This window comes from Mytilus californianus, unplaced genomic scaffold, assembly GCF_021869535.1.
Source record: "Mytilus californianus isolate M0D057914Y unplaced genomic scaffold, xbMytCali1.0.p SCAF_2, whole genome shotgun sequence".
In the NCBI taxonomy this organism is placed as follows: Eukaryota; Metazoa; Mollusca; class Bivalvia; order Mytilida; family Mytilidae; genus Mytilus; species Mytilus californianus.
Window position 1 is genome coordinate 36,500,439 of NW_026262668.1, and position 27,158 is coordinate 36,527,596.

Sequence of the window (27,158 nt, forward strand, 5' to 3'; positions counted from 1 at the left end):
CTTGAAACTTAGTACACATGTTTCTTATAATATGATCTTTCTAATTGTAAGGCTAAATTATAGTTTTGATCCCAATTTCACGGTCCACTGAACATAGAAAATAATAGTGCGAGTGGGGAATCCGTGCACTATGGACACATTTTTGTTTTGTTTGAATTGTTTTACATTTTTTATGTTGAGGACTTTTGTTAAGGCCTTTTATGTCAGACTATACGGTATGAGGTTTTTCTGTTGTTGAAGGCCGCACGGATAGTTATCTCATTGACAATCATACCACACGTCCGTATTTTTATTTTTATTTAAGTTTTGAAATAATTAATAGGTAACTATGATATATCCTGTCAATTTATTTGAAAATGTCGTTATTTGTTTTTACATTTCTTTACAGTTGTATTCACCGTTTAAAGACGTGTTGATAGAATTATTCCAACTTTATTTCCTAAAAACGAATGAATTACGTAGATAAAAATATTTTTACTGAGTTTTGCCATAAACTGTAATTCATAATAATACAGGAACAAGTCTGCTATTAAAAAACACGATGTGTGCCTAGAGGAAAACTTGCAACCTGTCGATAAGCTGTAATGCCGAAACGTGCATCAATTTTAGCAAATAAAATTCAAGTTTATATATTTTGCATATTAACCTGTTTCATTAAAGAAGAGCACTTTGAACGAATTGCAGCAGATACAATCAACAATTTGCGATTATAAACCGGTAATGTCCTGTCTTGATAATTTGAAATATTGAGCGATTCTATGCCAGATGTATCCATATTGCTTTTTGAAGCTCAATACATAGTTTACACTTGATATCTAAGTACTGTCTTATACAAAGGCATATGTTTACTAGATATTTTATGTGATAGGAAAATGAAAATACTAAGGGAGCATGTAGAAACCACAAGTCGGAGAATGACAGACTACACATCCATCACAAGAATAAAGACGAAAAACTAAAACAACAGTCCTTAAAACACTTCAATGAAAGCTAGATTATGTAAAACGAGCCCCATCACAAACCGGGGATAACCTGTGGTGCACAATGGCAATGATGACAATTGATTAGTTGTAATTTAAGCTATTGTCATAAGTAAGTCAAGACGGTCCAAAAATCACAAACATGTTGACAGTTAAATGTAATTGTCAGAGGCGGATTTAATATAGGGGGAGGGTGCCTGGGCCCCCTTATGGAGCTATATGATAAATGAATAGACTTTTAACATGTCATAACATTGGCTAGTGTGGACCCCATTTTTTTTTCAAAATCCTGGATCTGCATCTGAATGTCAATAAGGATTTGAAATACAATAAAAAGCTTTCTTGCTTTGTCTTTCATCGGGAACTGTTTTCATGTCGGACCTTCTGATGACGTGTGATGAAATAGGATAATTTCAAGCTGTGCTTCAAACAAGATGGAAGTAACATATATCTACTTGTTTGTTTACAATTATTACCAATGTCACATTTCGATATACCATCTCTTTAATATTGTGGCTGTAAATTTATAAATCCCAAACCAGTTGTTATATATAAGATATTTATCACATATTTGTTACGAAAACATTGAGTTTTGCATATGTAATAACCGCAGAATTGTACTACTCATATTGCTGCCCGGGGCAAAAAAGTGGTAATTGGTTACTGTGCCGTGATTCCAAATGACGTGACGTCATTGCGTCCTTAACGACAATGGCGAACAATGACGGTGCTCGTTTGATCTCGTTTCATCGCAGTGGAGGAAAGCCACACGGCAGACTTTGAAGAGCAAATGAAAAACGCTAACACAAGAAAAAACATGAAAAATTCTAAAGGAGTAGTTACAAAGTGCTGGAGAGGTTCGTAATACAGAGGATATCTCAGTTGAAGAACTGAACATGTATCTTGCAAGATTTTGCATTGCCATACGCACCAAAGATAAGACAGAATATGAGCCGGATCCGCTAAAGTGCATTCAATCATCTATAAATAGATATATGAAAGAAAAAAGAAACATCAGTTTTACAAAGGACAAGGACTTTGCTCACTCTCGGGATGTTCTAGGGGCGAAGCGCAAAGCATTGAAATGTAAAGGACTTTGAAACAAAAAAAGACGTGAAGACCCCTTCACTTCCGATAAAATTGATTCCTTGTTCAACAAAAACTTGCTAGGAATAAGTAAGTTCTATCATTCAAGTATTACTGAAGTATTAAAGTATTGATTTTATAGTTAAAACGCAGTTCCCTGTTTATGGTAAATATCATAGTAAAGGACGTCAAAAGTGAGAGTTATATACAGTACTATAGTTGTATTTTTAATCTATTTCTACATTTTGTATTATAAGTTATAAAGATTTTTCTAGAGAATCTCCTCTTAATTAATAAAATTTCGTTGAATATCTGTAAAAATGTAATTGTATTTGTATAATGTACGCACATTTGAATATAGATTATTCAAATAGATATAATTTCGCATATTTTCATTTTCAATATATTTTATTTTAGGTAATCTTGAAGCCGTAACAAATACGGTCTGGTTAAATAACTGTCTCCATTTTTGCATGAGAGTTAGACAAGAGCATACAGATATGTAAATTGGTGATGTTACAATAAATTTTTATGGAGTAAATGATAAGCGTTAATGGAAAATGTGATAAAACTTTTAAGATTTTACCTGTTGTGGTTAATTAAATACATTGTAGTTATAATTGAACGTTTTTCTCTTTTCTGCAGAACTTAAAAATGTGATAAATAGATTATGACATGTCTTTTTCGGCTAAAGTCTCGGGCTGATATGGGAGTCTCGGGACGATACCAGGGCCAATAAGGAAAAGGCAATGTTATAATCTATAAATATAAATATGATTTCAAAACTGATCAGAAACTTTAACAATGCAAGCATGGTTAATCAAATATTCCAAACACTTGTTACACATAGAAAAATCAACCGTTTTTGATAATGTGTATATATAAGTATACTGTTAAATTTATTCGTATTGCAGGATTATCGATATAGCAATAAACCAGAATGATCAAGTAAGAATGATCAAGTATATTCACGGAGATCTAATAGAAATAACAATACTTACCACAGTTTTCCACCAACTGTAACGATAAATAAATTTTGACTTGAATAACGATATTGAGTTATATACAGACTTTCTTATAATATATGCAAGATTACTAGTCTGTTTTAGTTCGGTAGAAATGTTTATATCAGAATTCATATTTTACCAGCATTCTGTTTTTTTTTTATCTTATTTAGCAAAATTTTGATTTGAAAAATTTTGTAAGAAGACAAGAATTTTTTTTTATAAATGAATCGTTCTGTTTTTTAGAGTTCATGATATTTTCAAAAATTCTTGAATTATATATCCACGTCCATATATCCATTGCTTATCTTTTGTCGTAGAATTGAAAGTTAATGGGTTTTTCCTTCTGTTGATAATAGACTAATGATTTTTGATTGTCCACTCTTTCTCTGTTCTCTCTTTTTGTAAAGAATCATCTTACTTTATCTGAAAATATTAAATTTTTATGTTCAATAAAAATTATATAAATAACTAGTGGGATGAGTGAAGGGGTTGTGTGCACAATTTCAATCATATTTTAGTTTTCTGTTTAGGTATGGCGGTGAACGAAAAAAAAATAGTATATTACTATTGTATTTAGTTGCATTTCAGAAGTGATTTAGAAAGCAAAGCAATGTGTACGGCAGATAAGAAAAGTTTCATGTATGTTAACGTCAATGGGAGATTTAATTCGCATAACAATTTCTTCCAAAATACAAATGTAGCATTTTTTCTTTACACAGAAGAAATTACAAATTAAAGATCCATCTATTAAAAGGCTAATCATTGAAGTTCCTCGAAACATCTAGGACCAATAGATAAAACTTGATACTAAGATCTATGTTTTCCCAAATTTACCTGTAAATGGTTGTTTAGGGAAGCATTTCTATGCTTTAAAGACATGACGTAAATAATAGTTTTTTTTTTATATATATATCAAAGATCTATAATATTACTTTTTGATGTCTCGAATTGTGTATTTAGATGTGTAACAAAGTATCTGATAAATAATGAAACTAAAAGGTTATTTAATTTGGTCATTTAAATTTGCGTTTAGTGTCTGATAATTTTTTTAAACTCAAAAGTGAGGTGATTTAGTCAATTAAGATTGGTATTAGAGATGAGGGTATTCCAGTTAAACGTCCATCTTTCTGTCTAATTGTGGCATGCTCATGACAGTTGACTATCATACTGGTATGGTATCAGAATATTTTGACTGAATAAAAAAGACTACACTGGGAAGAAAATTGACAATGTTATTGAAACTAAATAAACTGTTCTAAAGGTATAACCGATGTCTTAGGAAAATATTTGAACAATAGTTTTAATCTTTCCAAGAATGGAAACCATTGTGTTTTGACCTTAAAAAGTACACCAGAAAAGTGCAGAAAAACATGTTTTTACATTTTCGTACATCCATGTCTGCAATGTAAAGTTGTACATAATAACTGAGAAACATATGTATATATTTTTATAAGGGCGACATTTAAATATTTTTGTTCAGAAACTGTAAGATTCAGCATGGTTAATCAATTATGTCAAACACTTGTTACACATTAAATGAAATCAACAGTTTCTTAACATTAACTCATATTCAGATAATGTAATGTAAAAATAAGAAGATGTGGTATGATTGCCAATGAGACAACTCTCCACCAGAGCCCAAATAACATAGAAGTTAATATTAATAGGTCACCATACAACTTCAACAATGAGCAAAACGCACACCGCATATTTAGCTATAAAAGGCCCCGAAATGACAAATGTGAAAGAATTCAAACGAGAAAAATTACGGTCTAATGTATGTACAAAACAATGAACGAAAAAAAAAGATATACAGCAACAAACGAAATGCAGGTTCCTGATTTGGGACAGGCACATACAGAATGTGGCGGGGTTTAACATGTTTGCGGGCGCCTAGCCCTCCCCGAACCTGGGATAGTGGTGTAACAGCACAACATTCGAACAAACTATAAAATCAGTTGAAAAGGACTTAAATACATTTGTAAATCAATTATCAATTTAATATCGTAATATTTAAGCATTGCTAATTGTATCTGCGTATGGTCACTGACTTTAGTAGCAAGACTGATAAAATCTTTGGTATGATTTCTTTGTAGTTTAATTTTGGCTATAAATTTGGACTGCCATTTGCCACCAGCCGACCCCTAGGAAAGATGTTTCAACTGTTCTTTAACGTATAGAGAACACTCATCATAAAACAGGCATCGGGTTTATCGAACCAATTCCGACCGGATCTGGCTGCGAAATTTTACATCCCGCACACCCAAACGGACGCCAATCTTTAGTAAATATTGTACGGGAGAAGTTAAGTGATGGTCATATTTTTATACCCCAGTCAACCCTTGTGGTTTCTTTCTCTGTTATATTTTACACAAAGTATAGCATAGTTATAAGAAATATATATATATATATATGAATGATTTTCAATGCTGATAAAAAGTAATATTTCAACAATACTTGTTCCGAAAGTTTAATAATATAAGCATGGTTAATAAAATATGTCAAACTTATGTTACACATCAAATAAAATCAACCGTTCCTGATAATGTACATACATAAATATCATGTTCATTAAATTATATATAGCAGGATTATTGATAAAACAATTAAGCTGAATGATCATGTATGGTCATAAAGATCTTATAACGAGCAGACGACTTACCAAATTTTCCAACAATGGTAACAAGAAAAAAAAAATGGGACTTGAATAAATATATTGAGGTTTTTAATCATTGCTTATTGATTTTGTCAAATAAAAAAAAAAAGAATATAAAGAAGAATGTGTCCATTTCATATTTTTTATGAAAATTCTTTCTACATTTCAAATTTGTACATCTTCTTTCTAAACACTCGCATTTATAAAAAAAAAATGGTATGGAAATGATGGAATGAATGAGGAATTTTTCCTGTATATTTTAATGAATATTTACCTAAAGCAGACATTTTAAATGCACCTTTCTATGCAAAAATATAAGTACCTAGTCTATATTTTTTTTAATTTAAAATAGGATTCATTATTCATAAAAAAGCATTCTATCACTACAAAAATATTATTGGGAATAGATACACAAACATTTTATTGCAGTTTGATCAGCTTTTAGTTAAGCAAATATCCTTATCTTTTCGGGCAATTCAGTGATTATTGTAGCCTTAATTATGAATAAGTTACAGACGATTATGACTCTGATTTTACAAGCAACATAGAAATCACCTGCATTTTGGTTTATTCAGATTTTATTTTGTTTGTCTTTTCTTTGAAAAAAAAAATCATTGTGATTCTCAATTTTTCACAGTTAAGACATAATTCAAATAATAAGATTATGTGAAGTAAATCAAAAGTAAAAGGTGAATAATCAAATCTTGAATTTTTATATATCAAACTATTATAACATAAACTTCTGAGGTCCCGAATTATGTACTGAGTTGTGTAACAAAGTATATGATGAATAATGAAACTAAAATGTTTGTTTAATTTGGTCATTTAAAATTGGCATTAAGTGCTTCATATTTTTTTTAACTCAAAAGTAAGATAATTTAGTCAATTAAGATTGTCATTAGAGGTTAGAATACTCCAATTAAACGTCCATATTTTTACTTAATTGTTTCTTGATCATGACAATAGACTATCATACTGGTATGGTATCAGCATTCTGACTAAATAAAAAGGACTACGCTGGGAAGCAAGTTGATTAAAGCTAATGAAATTAAATAAACGGTTCTAAATGTATAATCGATGCCGCCGGAAAATATTTTAACATATGTTCAAATCTTTCTAAAAATCGAAATAAACGTCAATTTAAATACCGCATTTTAACGCTCGCTTTCATTAAGTGGCCGAATTGCCGAATTCAACATTTCTAATGTTCAAGTTCCGAGTTTCAATTCAAATGGCGAATTTCTCAAAATTTTATTCTTGATCAATAATAATTTTCCGGTTGATGTGATTGTGCTGGCCATTTTGACCTTTAAAAAATACACCAAAAAAGTAAAGAAAAACATATTTTTACATTTACGTACACTCATATCTGGAATATAAAGTTGAACTTATGACTGAGAAACATATTTATATATTTTCATAAGAGCGACATTTAAAAACTTTTGTTCAGACTTTTATTCTGCATGCTTAATCAATTATGTCAAACACTTGTTACACATCAAATGAAACTGCAATTTCTTAACAAAATCACGTATCAAGTTAATGTTATGTCTATTTTTATAGCAAGGATATCGATTAAACAATGAACAGAAATTCACATTTATTATCATAGAGAACTAGAAGAAACCTCCACCGGCAGTGGCATACTTGTTAGTTAGCCTTATTTTCTAGTTAAAAAAAATCAGAGAAATAGTTTAATAGTGAAAACCAAGGATTTGTATAGTGAGACTATATAAATCTTTGTGAAAACAAAAAAATTTAAACTTTTTTCTCTCAATATCTTTATTTATAGATTTGTGTCTTTTATCATTTTTTGTTTTTGTTTGTTTTTGTTTGTTTGCTGAATGGGGTGCTTTGTGCCGATCTTATGAGTCAAACTCTTTGCAACCGATTTTTGCAGTTTGTTATTATGTTGAGTTGTTATGGTCCGAGATTATACCGCCGCACTGTACATTTGACTGTTACACTGGTACTGAGATGTTATGACCCCCCAATAACGTTAATATAATACTGGTTCTGAGGAGTTAGAGGTGTATGTCCCCTAAATAACGTTTACATTTGTTTGTTTTTATAGTGATTAAGATGATAACACAATGTTGACTGCTGTACCCCTATTTTTGACATTTTTACCTATTGTGTCTGTTTGTTTTGTTCACGCATCGTTGTCAATATAATGGAATTCGATGCGACTGTCATACAAGTGAGAGGTTTAGCTAGCTATAAAATCATGTTCAATCCACCATTTTCTACATAAGAAAATGCCTGTACCAAGTTAGGAATATGACAGTTGTTATCCATTCGTTTGATGTGTTTGAGCTTTTGATTTTGACATTTGATTAGGGACTTTCCTTTTTGAATTTTCCTGCGGAGTTCAGTATTTTTGTGATTTTACTTTTTATATAACACTTTCACAGAGAAGTTCGACGAATTGACAACTACGCCACGGTTCACTTATAATGGGATACAAATTTTGATTCATGGTCGTCAGACTACTGTGTGTATCCTCTCACTGTAGTGACTTCACCGCAAATTTCCTAAATGTAGTTAATTTTCTGTATGTATGTGTTAAATTAGTTAGTGATTCAATTGCAATGTGTACTTTACTTACCTTCGAATGTTTATTTTTGTTGTTGTTGTAGCTCAGTGGTATTGTTTATCTTTTACACGCACTGGAGATACAGGTAGCCATTTACCGGTCATCTGCCTAATGTAGTGATTTTTCCGAGTATATATTATTCGGACTTTATAGTACTTAAGGGTTTCTGTTTCATTGCGATAAACTCTGCATCTGTTTATTTTTTTCTTACATCTTAATAAGCGGGAATATTTTTAAATGGTCAACATATCTACGCACCACGATAACAGATCACTCAGTGATATTAACATAAAGTTGACCGTTGACAATTCAGACAATGCATTGCAACAAAAAAGATATGTTAGATAAATATCATTAAAAATCTCAATGTATTTCCAAAATTGTCAGTGAATGTAATCTTCAGGTGTTCTTTTTTTTTAAAGAAAAACATGTGAGTACTAAGGATATGTCATATTTTAAAAAGTCGCGACAAATATTTCTTATTTTTGTCTTTTTCCAAATTTCGGATTTTCGAATTAAAAGTGTAATAGAGGAAACCAAATAACCGAATATTCATCATACGTTGACATTGAAATAAGACTGTACTTTATTCTAAGTCGTATAAATTTGGGAAAGCGGAAATATCAGTATAAAAGAGAAACCTTAATATACATCATATCGACATCGACATAAGCCTATTGATTCTACGAAGTCGTAAAAGCTACATGTATACTGTATTCATCAGAAATATAACAGTTGTCTTTATTTTTCTAAAAGATTGGCTCATACTTGTTTCAATAAAAATGTAATTTATCATGTATAATATTACATTTGATATTACGAATTTTCTTTTAAGAAATGCACCTGAAGATTATAGGAAAGAGTAAATATATTCCTATATTATCTTTGATGTAATTCACTAAAAATTAAATCGCCTAAAGAATATAGGATTCTCGGGAACAAATTCCGGACACTTCTGCCTTTACGTAATTTATGGTGACGTTACCGCTGATCAATCGATGTGGTCTTGGATATGGACGTTTCCCCCTGCTGTAACGGATTCGTTCATATAATGTTTAGTAATTATTTTCATAATATTTAAAATTTTTGGTTTTTGACTAATTTAATTTAAAAAGCGTCAAGCTATGATACATAAATATTTTGTTTTTCTCTTTATTTTCCAACTCTAAATATCTATTCAGTTCTGCTGTGTGGTTTTACACACATGATTTAAATTCGTGATTAATTTCGGTCCATTTTTTCAAATCTATTTATGTTTAATATGAAAATCATTTATCATGTTTATAATACAAAATATGGAGAAAAATCTGCCTAGTTTATGCATATTTTAACTGGTGATTTACATGATGTTTTTATTGTTTTCACATATGCCGATTTATATATATATATATATAGTTAAAAATTATTTTTTCTTAAATAATTTTATGCATGCATAAGATTACAATCATTGATTTTTAAACCTTTTTTTTGAGTGAAAGAGATTTTCACCCAATCAGAATAAGACACTCGACCGTGTATGGAAAGAACCAATTAAATGTGTTGTTTTCTCTCAAGTATAAAAAAGAAGAAATTTGCAAATTGTACATTACAACTGTGCAAGAAAGTCGCTAATCAAAAACGTTGAGATTTTGAATAGTGTAGATTTTATCTCTTTAAACTTTACAGCTCCAGCATGTTTCTGAGGGCAACGATTGTTTTGTTGTTTGCTGTTCTTGTTTGTTATAAACAAGGTAGATACTGTGTTTGTTTTAGTATTTATTTTATTTTTTAGATGACAAAACATTTTATTTGTTTGTAAGTAATGAACAGATGAGAAGCTTAGGCAGGTGATGCCAACAGAAACTTAACAGGGTTGGTGCATTTAATTAAGAGTATTTGTCTCATAGTTTTAATATGGAAGCATACATGGAAAAATCACACACATTATTTGTGGTGGTGGAAATTTTATGAAAGTCTTCTCTTTTATATTCTAATCATAATTACTTTTTTTGTTTATAATTAAATTTAATTGCGTGTCTATGCTTATTATCACCAAAAACGATCGTTTACATTTATGACGGACTTCTTATAATCATTTTCTTTGTGCGCGTTATTTCAGATAAGTTGGAGAGAATATTTATTAATATCGTCAAATTTTCTATTACGCATATGGTAGTTCAACAACATTTTTTCCGGGACTTCCATTTCTTTATAATGAATCTCTATTATTTATGTTAAGAATTAAAAGCCTTCATTTCTTTGAATTGTTTAGGGAAGCTACATTGGATTGGGTTCGTTTGTAAAATATCATGAACTGAGAGTTATTGACTTCGCTCCAGCGATTAAATTTGAAATTGATAAGCTTTTTAGAAGTAAGTTAGTTCAAATGTAAAAAAGCTTTTCAAATCGTTAACTTACATATGGAAGTGTTTAAAAATTGTATACCTAAGATATATTTTATAGCTATGGCTATTACAATCTTTTAAAAAGCATTACAATTTGGAATACAGATAGTGGCTATGTAAACATTAAAAACAAACCACTTACTCGGTGTTTTTTTTTCGGGTAACATTATCAAAAATATAAGCTCTTTGTAGTACCTAAAAGAAAGAGTTAGGTATCTATGATACTAAAGGAACAAACTTAGAGCGGTCAGAGATGGCGGAGAAGACAACAACGAACATTATTTAGGTTTGGAAGTCTTTAGAATGCCTGTACCAAGTCAGAAATATGACATTTGGTTTTCACTCGTTCCGTTGATTGATAACGTTTGATTTTGACAGTTTTTATCGACTTCCCCTTTTTGAGTTTACCTTGAAGTTCGGTATTTTTGTTATACTTTTTATTCAAACAATTAAAAGTACCTTGAAAAATTGAATCTTTCAGATAGATCTTTAAGCATAACTTAAAGAATTTTACAAGAAGTTCATTTGATACAATAAGCAAGGATTAAGAATTTGTCCAACTCTAAATACCACAAATTCAGGAAAAATCTATGTTAAAACCTGGTAACTTGTTTTAACAATATACGGAAAGTATTTGGTTTCTAGCGTAGATGTTATAGCATATAATGTTGCAAACTGACAGTTTTACAATTGGTACTGATAGAAATCATCACAAAGACACTATTTTAGTTGACATGTTTTACATATCTGTTTTTTGTTTTGTTTTAGTGAACTGTCTGTGTTCTTGGCCATGCAATTGGCAAGAACGAACATTCTACAATGACGCAGCCAAAGTAGATCTTCTTGTGCCAAATGCATATCAATTAAAACTTGCACCTGACAATGTTATAGAGTGTTTGATTAGAGAAGGACCGTTCATTGTTAACAGGTAAGTTAAAGCCTTTCCAGTCCGATTCGTTTTTGTAAAAATCTTATTTCTATTGACTTTCTATCTATCTTCGTATTTCCACACTCAGTCACAACTTTGACTATTACATCCCGTTTGCATGCGTGGATTATGTAAAATTTTAAAAAAATAAATTTTTCAGTAATATTACGTTACATTGGTGAACAGAAAAAATAAAATGTATTACAGTGATTTATTTAATTAATTTTTTTTGTGGATTGTTATCCTATGTATATTTCCTGGTAAAACTGTGTACATGTTATGCAGTATTTGTGAAAGAGCAGATATAGAAATCTGCTCTTTGAAGCCGTTATGTGTTGTACAAAGGATTGCTGATGTTGGAAGTATGTTCCATTGTACTATTGTGTGCGGATAACATGAGAATTTGTTAGAATCTTTATTGGTTTGAATTTGTTTATAGTGGTTGGTATGTTTATGTCTTGTTCTGTTGTCTGATGTAATCAGAAGATCTTTAGGATAGATTGCTAAATGTTGGTGTATAGTCTTGTTTGTATTCGTCTCATTTGTAATGTAGGCCACTGTAGGTGGTCGAGCATATTTGAGACAGAGTCGGTATTGTGGTATCTGTTACATGTGTAGCGGGCAACTCTTCGTTGTACCATCTCAATTGGATTGATTTGATTTTTGTTGTGAGGGTCCCAGACACAAGAGCTGTACTCAAGCTTGGGTCTAATTTATGACATATATGCCCTTTCTGTTATTTGTTTGGAAGATAACTTTAGGTTACGTTTTAGAAATTTTAGCTGTCGATTTGCATTTGCTGTTATATTATCTACGTGTTTATTCCATTTAAGATCTGATTGGATGGTTATGCCTAAATATTTTGTAGCTGTTTCAGTTTGTAGATTGTGACCATGAAGGATGTAGTCATAGTTGACTGATTTCTTTTTTGTGTAATTTTGAGTATGGAGCATTTGTCTGGATGGAATGACATTGACCTGTCTTTTTTCCAATTGTACAGCTGAGTCTAAGTCCTGTTGTAAATTGGATGCATCATCTTTGTTTTTTATGTTTCTATACATGATGCTGTCATTTGGGCCAAGGACAGTGTCATGTGGCACTCCAGATGTTGCCCCGATTTTCTCTGATTGTTCTCCATGACTGTATGTGTGCGTTAATGTAAAAAATCACCAATCTATTTCTAGGTATTATTGCTATGCCGTAGTATTGTAATTTATACAGTTACCTTTTGTGAGGGACTTTGTCAAAAGCTTTGGCAAAGTCCATCACAATGACATCAGTTTGTATGTTGTTATTGTTGTCTTTTGCAAGGTCCTGTACGAAAGATATTAATTGTGTCTCACATGAGCGTTTAGATCGAAAGCCATGTTGTAGATCATGTAAATATTGTTTTTTCAAGGTGTTCCATTATTTGACTAGCTATGATATGCTCCATTATTTTGCAAAGTATACATGTATGTTTTTAATTGACATATATTGATTTTGTTATCAGTAAATTAAAACCATACTAAATATTACACATATGTACTTTCAGGGTACTACAATCTGTCGATACTTATATGTAGCAACTTTCTTTCTATGTAGCAACATTCCAACAGCTTCTGCATACGGAGTATATATCTCCCAATTGATACGATATTCCCGGGCTTGTATTTCCTATCATGATTTCCTTGATAGAGGGTTGCAAATCAGAAGGAAGCTATTAAACCAAGAGTTCCAAATGGTGAAGTTGAAATCATCCCTTCGAAAATTTTACGGACGCCATCACGAGTTGGTTGACCGTTATGGATTATCCGTTTCACAGATGATAGCGGATATGTTCCTAATGTCGTAACTACAATCCCGTTCCCTTTTCACGAATGTGACCTACCGAATTAGACTATTTACCGGGTTTGTACTAATATGAGCAACACGACGGGTGCCACATGTGGAGCAGGATCTGCTTACCCTTCTGGATCACCTGAGATCACTCCCAATTTTTGGTGGGGTTCGTGTTGCTAAGTCTTTAGTTTTCTATGTCGCGTTTTGTGTACTATTGTTTGTCTGTTTGTCTTTTTCTTTTTTAGCCATGGCGTTGTCAGTTTTTTTTTCGATTTATGAGTTTGAATGTGACTCTGGTATCTTTCGCCCCTCTTTTACAGTTTGGCATTGCATAAGGTCATGTTTTTCTCTGACTGTTAATGGCGTTTTTACACTAAATCCATTGGATGTTGAATTGTACTGATTGATATTTTAGTCTTAGATACATGATTTTTTTCATTAGTTGTTATTGGCTTTGAACTAGCTGTCAGTAACTGCGAGTACTCTCAGATCTGTAGTTAGTGTCTTTTCGTCTTTGGTATGTACAAGTACCCGTCCACATCACTTTAAGTTTTTATTAGATGTACATCTATTTGTATCCATCTAATGAGTTTTTTTCAACTGATTTTTGTAGTTTGTTCTTATGTTGTACTGTTACACCACTGTCCTAGGTTAGGGGAGGGTTGAGCGCTCACAAACATGTTTAACCCCGCCACATTCTTTATGTGCCTGTCCTAAGTCAGGAGCCTGTAGTTCAGTGGTTGTCGTTCGTTCATGTCTGTCATATTGGTTTTTCGTAAATTGGTTTGTTATAAATTAGGCCGTTAGTTTTCTTAATTGAATTGTTTCATATTTTTCCTGTCGGGGCATTTTATAGCCGACCATATGGTATGGGTTTTTCTCATTGTTGAGGGCCGTACGGTTGCCTTTAATGTCTTACATCAACTTCATTTGAACTTTGGTGGATAGTTGTCTCATTGGCAATCATACCACATCTCCTTATTTTTATATATATGATACTTTAAAAAAAAAAATAACAATAAAATTAATTTAGAAAAAAAGTGGCTCAGCAAATATACAGTTATCGTTTTAATGATACACCGTGACTTTTTTTTTTGTTCAGACGAGGGGAAAATAAAGACATGTACAGATGTATAAAAGTTAACGACGTGTGTGAGGACAGCTTTGTGGTGATAGAGACGGATTTGAGTGAGTTAATTTATTGAAGTAGTAAAGAAAAGAGAAGTACAGAAAAGGATGTACCATTGAAAATATTACCATGGTAGAAAGGGAAATATATTTCGATAGTATCATTGTTTGGTGATCAATTGCTGGTATTTGTTTTATGAAAATTCAGGCTCATTTGTCTGATTGATATTTAATATTATACTTTGAATTTTCTTACAATGCAGTGTTTCCGGTAACCCTTGGTCATTTCTTGTATTTACGTTTGTTTCTAAAGGAATAAATAATACGTTAAATGATTCTTTCTCTGTGTGTATTTTAGTTAATGTATTAGATTGGTTCGTCTGTGTTCAAATAAAATAAAGATTGTGCATTAAATTGATTTTAAAAAACTAACATCAGAAATGTGTCAATCCGTCCTTTTCTCCTTTGGTATTAACATAAAAAGAACGATTCAAATCTCCTGTCTTTGTACTAGATACATAAACTTCACAAAATCCTTTTAAGAACGATATATAGCCGGTCTTTAAGATGTTAGACTAAATATCTTTCAAAAGAATTAGACACCATCCTTTCTATAGTGAAAGCCCACCTTCAGAAATATTCTGATGAGGTATATTCAACCAGCGGTGTCAATCAGATTCGGATTCTTAAAATTCTAAAGATCTACTGCAAAATCTTCAACCACAACCTTTAAAGTAAAAATCAAAGATTTTACTACGTTTTACACTACTATTTTTCGTGCTCGTTTGAAATAACGAAAACATCGTCTATTTAAACATATCACATTCTTTCTTTTCAATTATATCTACAAAAATCAGAATCGTAGGTACACATTATTGTTTTAGATCATGAGAAATCTTACTTTGTGAATAATCGCGATAATTCAAAAAAACAAATATACCGTTGATGATATGATCACAATTCTGTATTCTTTGATCGACAACATATGTGTTGAGTTTTATGGGTTGATATTTCAACAGAGAGTAAGTATTTCAACTGTGCACCCCTATTGCCAACTTCTTTTTGTATGAAAAACATCCTTCAAAGTTATATAATGTCCCTTCTCATATATCGATGATGTTCTATCCATTAAAAACCACATTAAAGTGGGTGATTGCGTCTAAAATCCCAGTTATATCTTAAATCATCCATTACGCTCGTACATGTTCACACTGTATGAACTTCATAAATAGGGATGCGATCCTTAAACAAAAACTGCTGCTTCAACTGAGTTATAAGGCAGAACGACTAAAATCGACACCACATTAGTTTTACGATCACCATTACGAATCGGTTTACCGATACAATGATTCTAGGTCTCCACTCAAAATTGACATGTTTTCCTTGTTTCTGGTCGTTAGATATCAGATTAGTCGTCTGATTTGTACAATTACTTATTGTGTCCTATTTACCAATTGTGACAGTTTAACTTAGTATTGACCTGCATGGCGGGTGATACATACACAGCAGAAGACGCTTATCCTGTGGACACATATGATTTCGATCCTTTTGGAGTTCATGCGATTCCCTCCGGTTTGTTTTTTAAACTTGATTTATGATCCAAATCGATTTATAAATTTTGGACATCGATTAACCACTATATCCTTATTCAATGGACGCCTATACATTCAAAATATGTACGGGATGTAATGTAATGTTATTCTAAGAACACACTATCAAGTCCGTTAAACTGCATAGCTTTGTTTAACATATTGTTTTGTTATATTAAGCATTTCGTATTCCAAATAGTTAAATTTTATGGTGATTTATTTGTATCATAGTCAAACTGGATTCTCCTCCAAATTTGTGTGACATCTGTAGTCCTGAGAAACTTATCAGCAAGCCGCAAGTATGGGTCGGTAAGTACGCATTACATGTTGCGATAAAAAAATATGTTTCTGGTTTCACTGTTCTTTCAATGTCTCTCTTTTGTTACACTCTTAGTCTATTTGTATCTAAAAAATCTTTGGCTTTCAAAACATAGGCTCTCTACGTTTGTTAATGTTAACTAAACATTTATACGCAATCAGACGTTTTCGCACTTTTCAATTTAACTTAGTTACTACCTTTTAATCAATGTTTTTGGAGTTGGAATGATGATACTGGAAGGTGGCATCTAACAAGCAGTGAAAGTTAGACATTGTATCAGATTTGTATATTCACAGCAACTTTATATGCAACTTAGGAATCCACATTGTTGATGAAGGCGTTAATGCACAAGTTAAATGTAAAACGTACACAGCAATTAACATGAGATGTTTTTTTTTAATTAAACCAGTCTATATTTACCAACTACCTCGACATAACTATATAATTAAAGACATGCAAATTACAAGTTTTCATTTAAACCCGCCTAGGATCGAACTCACTACCATCTGCTCTCTTCTTTTAAAGCTATACCCATACATTTCGATATCATGATTTCAACACCACATGCAAATGTAACTGTAATTTTAAGAGATATTTCGATCAATATTTATCAAGAAAAACCAAAAGTAACCATTTGATGACCTAAAATTGCTAACATCCACGTCATTTAGACTCCGGTCGAAAATGGTCTCATTGGCAATTATATCACAGCTCCTTGTTTGTATATAGCTTCATAAAAAACTTAATACACATATATAACAATATTACTTTTAACACATTGTTTTTATTGTAGAGCAATTATCTCTTATACATGCATAATAATAAACATCGTGTTTTTTCTTCCTATTAACTAAACATTGATTTTATTTTGAACAGAGTTTCGGCATTCCTATTTTATTTATTGTTTCAGCAAAAGAGAACACTTGTGAGTATGGCTCAGTAAACTTAAGTTTTTTTTATTTGAATAATTACTTTAAAATTCCAGAAGTAATCTTAGTATTAGTAAAGATTTTTTCATAGATGCACATTTTTTGAAAATAATCTTAATTTTGTGTTTTTATTATAATAACTACAATTATAAGTTAATAAATAACATCGTTCTATGATAAAAAAAAAAAAAGGCATTTCGTCGATAAAAGTTCCCGAACCGTCTTAAAAGGGTGCATCAATCAACTATTGTACGTGTCGTGTCCTTCTATTTTTTTAATGCATTTTAAATTATCTAAAATATTTTTCAATTTTCTCTTTTGGAAAAAAAATGAAGTGTAGCAATTAAACTTTTGCTATTATTTTTAGTGCTAGGATGTGATGTACCAAAAAACTGTCCTCTAAATAGTCGTTTAGACAGTCCATGTAATGGATGTGAAGAGAACCAACCTAATGATGACATATACTGCAGTACTTGTAAAAAAGAGGAAAGAAAAAAAGGGAAGGGTAAAAGGAAAAATTCCGGAGAGAAAAAGAAATCAAACTATGGTTCATATTCTAGAAGATATTACAGAAGCTAAGCATACAAGGAAAACTTTTTGCTGAACCACTGTAATGTTTCAATAGAAAACGCAAATTACTGAAAATAAATATCAGCAATTATTTTTTTAGTTATCCTTTTCATATAGACGACTTTCGAAATCGTGAACTTTCCCGTATTTTTCCTATGTCCAAATGCTTATGTTATTACGTCACAGTAAGAACCGAATGTTCGATTACGTCGTTAACGCCGATTGACCCCAGGTCAACCGCTGTAACTCATTCATAAAAAACAACTCGAGATTGGTGTATGTCAACTCAATATTGACTAGTGCCCTGAAACACCATTATAATTTTTGCTGTGTGGTTTTACTCCCTTCTCATCATTCATTTTCATTCTGAAAATCTTGGAAGTGATTTGATTTTAAACAAAAATTAGGATTTAAATTTAGAAAATAAATCCCTATAACAAAACAAAAATAACTTTGGTATATTCTTATTGTTTGTATGGTCTTTGTTTTTACCCTCTATTTTCCAGTACATTGGGAAATGATACTTTGCTATTGGGAACATACTCTCTTTTCCTCGTCCATTTTAATTTGATTCCACTTTTGCTATGTTTCGGCTCTAAAATGTTATACTCTGTTTGACTTTAAAATAAAACATAAAGATAGCAAAAGTGTTAGTTGAAAAATTAAGTCTTTGCTTTACTTTAAACAATCCCAACATTGCAGTAGATAGATGTACATTCGATCCACCTATCTGGTATATATTATCATTCCACTGATCGATGTCTTCATTCTTTTGTCGACGATTTTTGACGTAGTTCTGTGAACATGTCTCGATTTACCTTTAGCAGGACCGTTCAGACTCCAAATAAAAGAAAGACAGCAATAGAGGGATAATAAACCAACCGGTTCTAAAAAAAGATAAGACTATCTTATACCACAAAGAAATTTGGAAAGGAATAGTCATGCTTTATTTCATTCAAACTGAACAGTTCGAATTAAAAAAAACAACATCGTGGCTCCTAAGACCATACATTCTTCAAAAGACACATTTTCCTAAATTGTATATTGTACAACGTTTACATCACTTGCAACTTCATCTTTATTAAAAAACACAAATGCTTCTGTGTTTAATATTATTTCTGGTCTAAGTCACACGTATGTTGAAATCTGCCTCATGTCATAAATATTATGCATATTCACTAAACATTTCCGCAGTATAGTTTATTATTATAATTTAACTACATCTTAAGGTAGATTAACTGTATACCACCATCTTGGATTGTAAAATAACAATATACAATGGATCTAGTCATTTGCTTAAATCTGCAAATTTTGAGACAGATTGGCAAAAAATGTGTCAGACTGTTTATTTGAATATGGAAAAATAAATGATATATTGCACTGTTTTTATAAATACCAAATATTTGTTTTTGTTGAAACCAATTTTTCAACTTAGCCATTTTTTTGAAAAAAAAACTATAACCGTAACAATTTCATAAAGGAATTATAAAGAAATTTTCATTTTTTCGCTTGCAGCAAGAAAACAAGTTCGGTGACACCATTTTTTCTTCTTATTTTCTTAAAAAATATATGTTAAACATATCTTTTTCTATTGATTTCAAAATTCTATCTCATTGATTTCTATTTATTCAAAAAAGGTGCTTTTTTCATGAACAATTTTGTACGACTTGAACCTAGAAAAATAGCACGGTGACTTTGAAAAAAACCTAGTGAAATCTACATTTTGGCACAGCATAAGAAAAATCTATCTGAGGGAATCTATACCGATGATCCACCTTAAAAATGAAGTTGCATGGAATAAAAATCGAATCTTATAAGAGTAAGTCCATGTTATATTCAATGGTGACAAAATGAGTACTTCACTTTATTTCAATAGGCATTTGATATTTGATTTTGTATTATTAACATCTATAGATATTTATAGATCTCAACAATCTCATTTGTTTTGTGATTAGATATGTACTTTTAGCTTTAATCGCTTTTTTCCGCTTTCCTAAGTCTTAGTCACATATTTAAGCATACACCAATGGTTACTTCAGCTAGTAATGCATAGAGGAAATTTTTACCTTGCTTATGTCATAGAACTGTACATGGTTCAGTTTTATTAAAAGGAAATAATCCATCCATCGGTTGTGTGCGTGAATGACGACTTACTTTTTCAGAAAATGGTCTTAGACAGTAATATCAATATTTCTTCAATTTGCATGTAAATTTAAAAAAACAGAACATACATCGGTGTCTTCTTGTGTTTGTTGTTGTTGTAATGTTGCTGTTTCATTAATTTTATAAATAGTCGTGTCCATGAACCAATCCCAGCAAAACTTACTAATACCATTGTCTATAGGAGATTTTATTTCTTGTCTGTATCGAGTTTCTATAATGATTTTCCATGTATCGCTGTGTATACTTTATTTGCAATTTATATGCATTTAAATGTTTGTCTTCAATTACAGTTTTATTCTGTTATTGTTCTGTTTATGCATGATTTGGTGATTCATATATATAGCATGTTTCGCTTATATATATTTACTTTAATTATATATATTATCTTTAACTGTTAAAACCTGATTTGACCTTTTCTCGGTAGATTGTTCTGTGGTTAATTATAAACTTTTACACATCTATTTATTTGAAAGGATTTTCCCAACGTAAATGATCTGTGGTAATCAACTGGTCGTCTATGAATTTCTTTAATTTGATGATATTACACCTGGTGTTTCGGATATCATTTAGGTCAAGTTCGACCAAGGCCGTTCATCCTCGTCAGGTGCCCTGGCCTAATTTATTTTTATTTACTATAACATTTGATTTTAATTACTTTTTTAATTGTTATCAATATGTTTCTATCGTGTAACGTATCAAATGCAGTTACATTTTGGGGCACTACACCTGGTGAATCTGTAATACACTTATAGTTTAATGTCCATTCTTTATCTAATTACATTATAATTTTGCCGAGGTCAGGTACTCCTTCACATTCTTGTGTTTACGATAAGCAATGATAGGCGGTCTGGGAAATAGATGTTGAGCGGTCTCGTCGTCTTCAATCAAATGCCAGTGTTTTCTTATTCGTCTTCCCAACTGCTTAAATAAAGGATTACATTTCGTTGCTATGACTAGTGGTGGACTTTTCTGTTTGTTTTTTGTTTTATAACATAATGTGTTTTGCCTACTTTTTCGTAGTGCTTTATTAACTAGTGGATTAATTTCATTTTCCTTGTGTCCCCTGAGTATAAGCTTGTGTTTAAATAGTTTGATCTGTGTGTCGAGGTCATCTTTGTTATTACACTTAATTTTATTAATTTTATGAAGTTTTGGGAGGAAGTATAGTCTACCCAATCTTTTTTCATCGTCATTTTTTAGGAACTTTAGTGTGACATCATCAATGTAGGAGTTCTTGTGTAAACGAGAAATGATTGTGTTGATACTGTTCACGATCTCCGTTGTGTGAGATTCATTAATTGTTTCATAGTGTATATTGTCATTTAGCTGATTCATTGCCATTTTTATATAGAGGTCTTTGTCAAGAACAACTGTTGATGAGTTTTTATCTGCCTTCTTTACTATAATACGATCATTTTTACGTAAGGATTGCAGTGCCATTCTTTCATTTTTTGATAGGTTGTCCTTAAATGTATTTAATTGAATTTTCTCAAGTTCAATTCTTGTTGAAAATAAGTAGTTTTCAATTGCATTATTTGCCCAGCTTGGTTTATACCCACTTTTTAAAAGAAATGGATGACGATTGTATGTGTTAGACCCGTCATCAAAGTGATATTTACATCTCATTTTACGGGCTAGTTCGTTGAAGTCATTTATGAGAGTTTTCTTTGCATTTTGAAGTCTTGGACTAGGAATGAATTTAAGTCCTTTCGCTAGAACTAGTATTTCAGCATTACCTAGTTTTTCTTTTGTAAAAATTTCAACATATTTTATAGCCTTTTGTACCTTTTCCGCGTGTTTATATTGTCGTCTTCTATGTTGTCTGCATATATTGTATCGTTTCTTTTTTCTTTATTGTTAGCAATTTTGCGTTTCTTATCCCTAGCTTTGAACCGTCTATTCTTTTTATTAGACATGTGTCTGGAAGTTAGTTTAGTGCGTGTGTTGGTGTATTTCTTTGTTAACTTGTAGTTGAATAATTCCAGTGTTCGTATAAATTTTAAAACACCGCTTAATTAGTTTTCCGGCGATCTTGTGTTTATCAATCTCTCTTTTCTGAATTTTTGAAAAAACAGATTCTTGATAAATATTTTGATATAAGATTCTTTTAGAGTTGCTAATAATCTCTAATTGCGAGATATTAGCTAGTGTGAATCTTGTAGGTATAATTTTATCTCTATATCAATCTCTATTTTTGAGATGTTTTTTCTAATTGCGAAAAAAGCCTCTCAGAGATGATGTTCTATAATTAATTCTCTGGTGGAATGAGGTGTGTCCACCTTCCTTTGGCTAGTTATCATAAACTGACGCTTTTTACAAAAAAGCGGGGATAAGAGACATGTGACAATGTGCTGTGTTGTGATTGGTTGGAGGAAAATAGGTGTCATCCGTAGAGAGACCAAAGCTAGGGTTTTGATTGGCTTATGTATCAGCATCATATGTTGAACTGATTTACGTCACATAGTATATGACTAGACAATTCATTAATTAAATTATTTGTCGATTCATGTAATTATAACATATATCAATAAAAGAGGCAAGCACTGCAGTATTAATACATTTAATATAAGAATATGTTGTAATGATAGTAATATTCCATGAAAATATTAATTACATACATGTACACACTATTAGAATCTCACATCTGGTTTCTAATCATTAAGTGATAAAATGTCCGAGCCGGACGCTGTCGAAGATTTATAATCTTTATCAAAATAGAATAAAATAAGATGGTATGTTTACCTGCTGAGTATAGTCTAATTACGTATAAAATCAGTCCATGTTGTAAGAGAAAATTATTAACATCCATTAAGAAAATCCCGATCACAAAATAACAAGTTAATTTTCCGTTATGAGAATATATTTCAGATTGAAATTTAATGTTCCGTAGAATTGTCACTTATATATCAGTAATCATACTGTCGGCGTCTTCCTCTGAATGCTCCTCTGTGGTTGTCTATATTGTTATTAAACCGGTTATTTCTATTGTTTATTTTCATACTGTTCCTTAATTCCTCCATTTCTCTCTTTAGTTTAACTAGTTCAGATTCTCCTTCTCTCTGTGTTTTTCTCTTCAAAACTTCCAGTTCCTGTTTAATTTTTTCAATATCTGTTTCTTTGGTGTTTTTTCCCAAGTCTTCTTTATTCATAGCTTTGGATGCAGTTTTCCTGTATTCATCTGCCCATTTCTCCTTCGTTTCTTGTACTTTGTTGTTAAGCTTCGGAATGTTGTTCCCGTTCTTTACATTTGCACAAGCTTCTCTCCACAGTTGCTCGCAGTTTGACTGTATTTTTTCAGAATAGTCATTGGCGGCTTTTAGCATGAATTCCCGAAATTCAGTCCTAATCTGTTTGTTGAATTCCGTAACTTTCCCTTTGAAATAGTGTTCTGTTTCAGTAGAACTAAGTTGCGGGCTAAACGATGCTTTGTGGATTCTGGCGTAATTAGGCAGCTCGTCTTCTTTAAATCTTCTCAAGTCCCTTGTCAGCGTTGCCGTATAGTGTCTTCTGGAAAGTAATTCGTCAACTTTTCCTATACAATTATCTATTACTTGACTGTCTGTGTCATCAATAATATCGTCCTCCAGGTTCCCAAGATTGAAGTTTATTGGAAGAATTTGGTGTTGTCTTGTTTGTTGTCCAGATGGAATTTCATCGTTGATGTTGATCAGTTCTGAATCTGACTCCGTGGTTGCCATTTTGCCTTGTATCTTAACTTGCTTTTTGAGAGTTAGTTTGGATCTGTCCATGTGGTATCAGCAAAGTGAGTTGTCAATATAAACGAATGTCTCAGCGTTTTCGTATTAAATCAAAGGTTTCCGTTTCATTGTATTAGAACAATGGACGTTTCCTATAAGGTTTCACAGATTCCCATTAAAGTCGCACCCCTCAGTGAAAATACATTTGATACGTATTTATGATAGTTGTAACGAACTGTGCATGTGTATTTTCTGGCTCGTGTAATAAATCGGTCAGTTATTCAAGTGTGATTTGAAGTAAACTAATGTATTTTTTCCAAATACAAAGGCCATGACTCTTCATTGTTTATCCAGTTTTAAGGTGTGAACATATGATTTTAATATGTACTTTCCATTATTTTTAATGCAGAATATTCTTGATCATCCATATAATACTAATATAATAATTATGCAAGAAGTTTCAGCATAAATAGTAGTGATAGGTTTTTCTTTCATTTAATCATATGTAGTGACTTTTATTTATATGTGATAAAGAGGGTTTCAATTTGTAGATAATGACGTGCATTTCTTGAAATTTGTATCAACAAATTTAATATCACTATATAGACAACGTAACAGTAAATCTACTTGGAGATTACCGAGATTTAAAAATCAAGGCAATACGGAGGTTGGACAACGTATGAAGCAGAGACTTCGAGCATACATTTTATAAATAGTCGTGTCCATGAACCAATCCCAGCAAAACTTACTAATACCATTGTCTATAGGAGATTTTATTTCTTGTCTGTATCGAGTTTCTATAATGATTTTCCATGTATCGCTGTGTATACTTTATTTGCAATTTATATGCATTTAAATGTTTGTCTTCAATTACAGTTTTATTCTGTTATTGTTCTGTTTATGCATGATTTGGTGATTCATATATATAGCATGTTTCGCTTATATATATTTACTTTAATTATATATATTATCTTTAACTGTTAAAACCTGATTTGACCTTTTCTCGGTAGATTGTTCTGTGGTTAATTATAAACTTTTACACATCTATTTATTTGAAAGGATTTTCCCAACGTAAATGATCTGTGGTAATCAACTGGTCGTCTATGAATTTCTTTAATTTGATGATATTACACCTGGTGTTTCGGATATCATTTAGGTCAAGTTCGACCAAGGCCGTTCATCCTCGTCAGGTGCCCTGGCCTAATTTATTTTTATTTACTATAACATTTGATTTTAATTACTTTTTTAATTGTTATCAATATGTTTCTATCGTGTAACGTATCAAATGCAGTTACATTTTGGGGCACTACACCTGGTGAATCTGTAATACACTTATAGTTTAATGTCCATTCTTTATCTAATTACATTATAATTTTGCCGAGGTCAGGTACTCCTTCACATTCTTGTGTTTACGATAAGCAATGATAGGCGGTCTGGGAAATAGATGTTGAGCGGTCTCGTCGTCTTCAATCAAATGCCAGTGTTTTCTTATTCGTCTTCCCAACTGCTTAAATAAAGGATTACATTTCGTTGCTATGACTAGTGGTGGACTTTTCTGTTTGTTTTTTGTTTTATAACATAATGTGTTTTGCCTACTTTTTCGTAGTGCTTTATTAACTAGTGGATTAATTTCATTTTCCTTGTGTCCCCTGAGTATAAGCTTGTGTTTAAATAGTTTGATCTGTGTGTCGAGGTCATCTTTGTTATTACACTTAATTTTATTAATTTTATGAAGTTTTGGGAGGAAGTATAGTCTACCCAATCTTTTTTCATCGTCATTTTTTAGGAACTTTAGTGTGACATCATCAATGTAGGAGTTCTTGTGTAAACGAGAAATGATTGTGTTGATACTGTTCACGATCTCCGTTGTGTGAGATTCATTAATTGTTTCATAGTGTATATTGTCATTTAGCTGATTCATTGCCATTTTTATATAGAGGTCTTTGTCAAGAACAACTGTTGATGAGTTTTTATCTGCCTTCTTTACTATAATACGATCATTTTTACGTAAGGATTGCAGTGCCATTCTTTCATTTTTTGATAGGTTGTCCTTAAATGTATTTAATTGAATTTTCTCAAGTTCAATTCTTGTTGAAAATAAGTAGTTTTCAATTGCATTATTTGCCCAGCTTGGTTTATACCCACTTTTTAAAAGAAATGGATGACGATTGTATGTGTTAGACCCGTCATCAAAGTGATATTTACATCTCATTTTACGGGCTAGTTCGTTGAAGTCATTTATGAGAGTTTTCTTTGCATTTTGAAGTCTTGGACTAGGAATGAATTTAAGTCCTTTCGCTAAAACTAGTATTTCAGCATTACCTAGTTTTTCTTTTGTAAAAATTTCAACATATTTTATAGCCTTTTGTACCTTTTCCGCGTGTTTATATTGTCGTCTTCTATGTTGTCTGCATATATTGTATCGTTTTCTTTTTTCTTTATTGTTAGCAATTTTGCGTTTCTTATCCCTAGCTTTGAACCGTCTATTCTTTTTATTAGACATGTGTCTGGAAGTTAGTTTAGTGCGTGTGTTGGTGTATTTCTTTGTTAACTTGTAGTTGAATAATTCCAGTGTTCGTATAAATTTTAAAACACCGCTTAATTAGTTTTCCGGCGATCTTGTGTTTATCAATCTCTCTTTTCTGAATTTTTGAAAAAACATATTCTTGATAAATATTTTGATATAAGATTCTTTTAGAGTTGCTAATAATCTCTAATTGCGAGATATTAGCTAGTGTGAATCTTGTAGGTATAATTTTATCTCTATATCAATCTCTATTTTTGAGATGTTTTTTCTAATTGCGAAAAAAGCCTCTCAGAGATGATGTTCTATAATTAATTCTCTGGTGGAATGAGGTGTGTCCACCTTCCTTTGTCTAGTTATCATAAACTGACGCTTTTTACAAAAAAGCGGGGATAAGAGACATGTGACAATGTGCTGTGTTGTGATTGGTTGGAGGAAAATAGGTGTCATCCGTAGAGAGACCAAAGCTAGGGTTTTGATTGGCTTATGTATCAGCATCATATGTTGAACTGATTTACGTCACATAGTATATGACTAGACAATTCATTAATTAAATTATTTGTCGATTCATGTAATTATAACATATATCAATAAAAGAGGCAAGCACTGCAGTATTAATACATTTAATATAAGAATATGTTGTAACGATAGTAATATTCCATGAAAATATTAATTACATACATGTACACACTATTAGAATCTCACATCTGGTTTCTAATCATTAAGTGATAAAATGTCCGAGCCGGACGCTGTCGAAGATTTATAATCTTTATCAAAATA

The 27,158-nt window shown here is 31.5% G+C and overlaps 1 long non-coding RNA gene across 1 annotated transcript; it reads left to right on the plus strand.

The window, feature by feature from the left end:
* Positions 1–11,489: 11,489 nt before the first annotated feature.
* Positions 11,490–16,484, plus strand: LOC127729839 (uncharacterized). Its single transcript, XR_007994844.1, has 3 exons — positions 11,490–11,637; positions 14,561–14,646; positions 16,407–16,484. It is a non-coding gene; the product is annotated as an uncharacterized LOC127729839 (long non-coding RNA).
* The last annotated feature ends 10,674 nt before the right edge of the window (positions 16,485–27,158 follow it).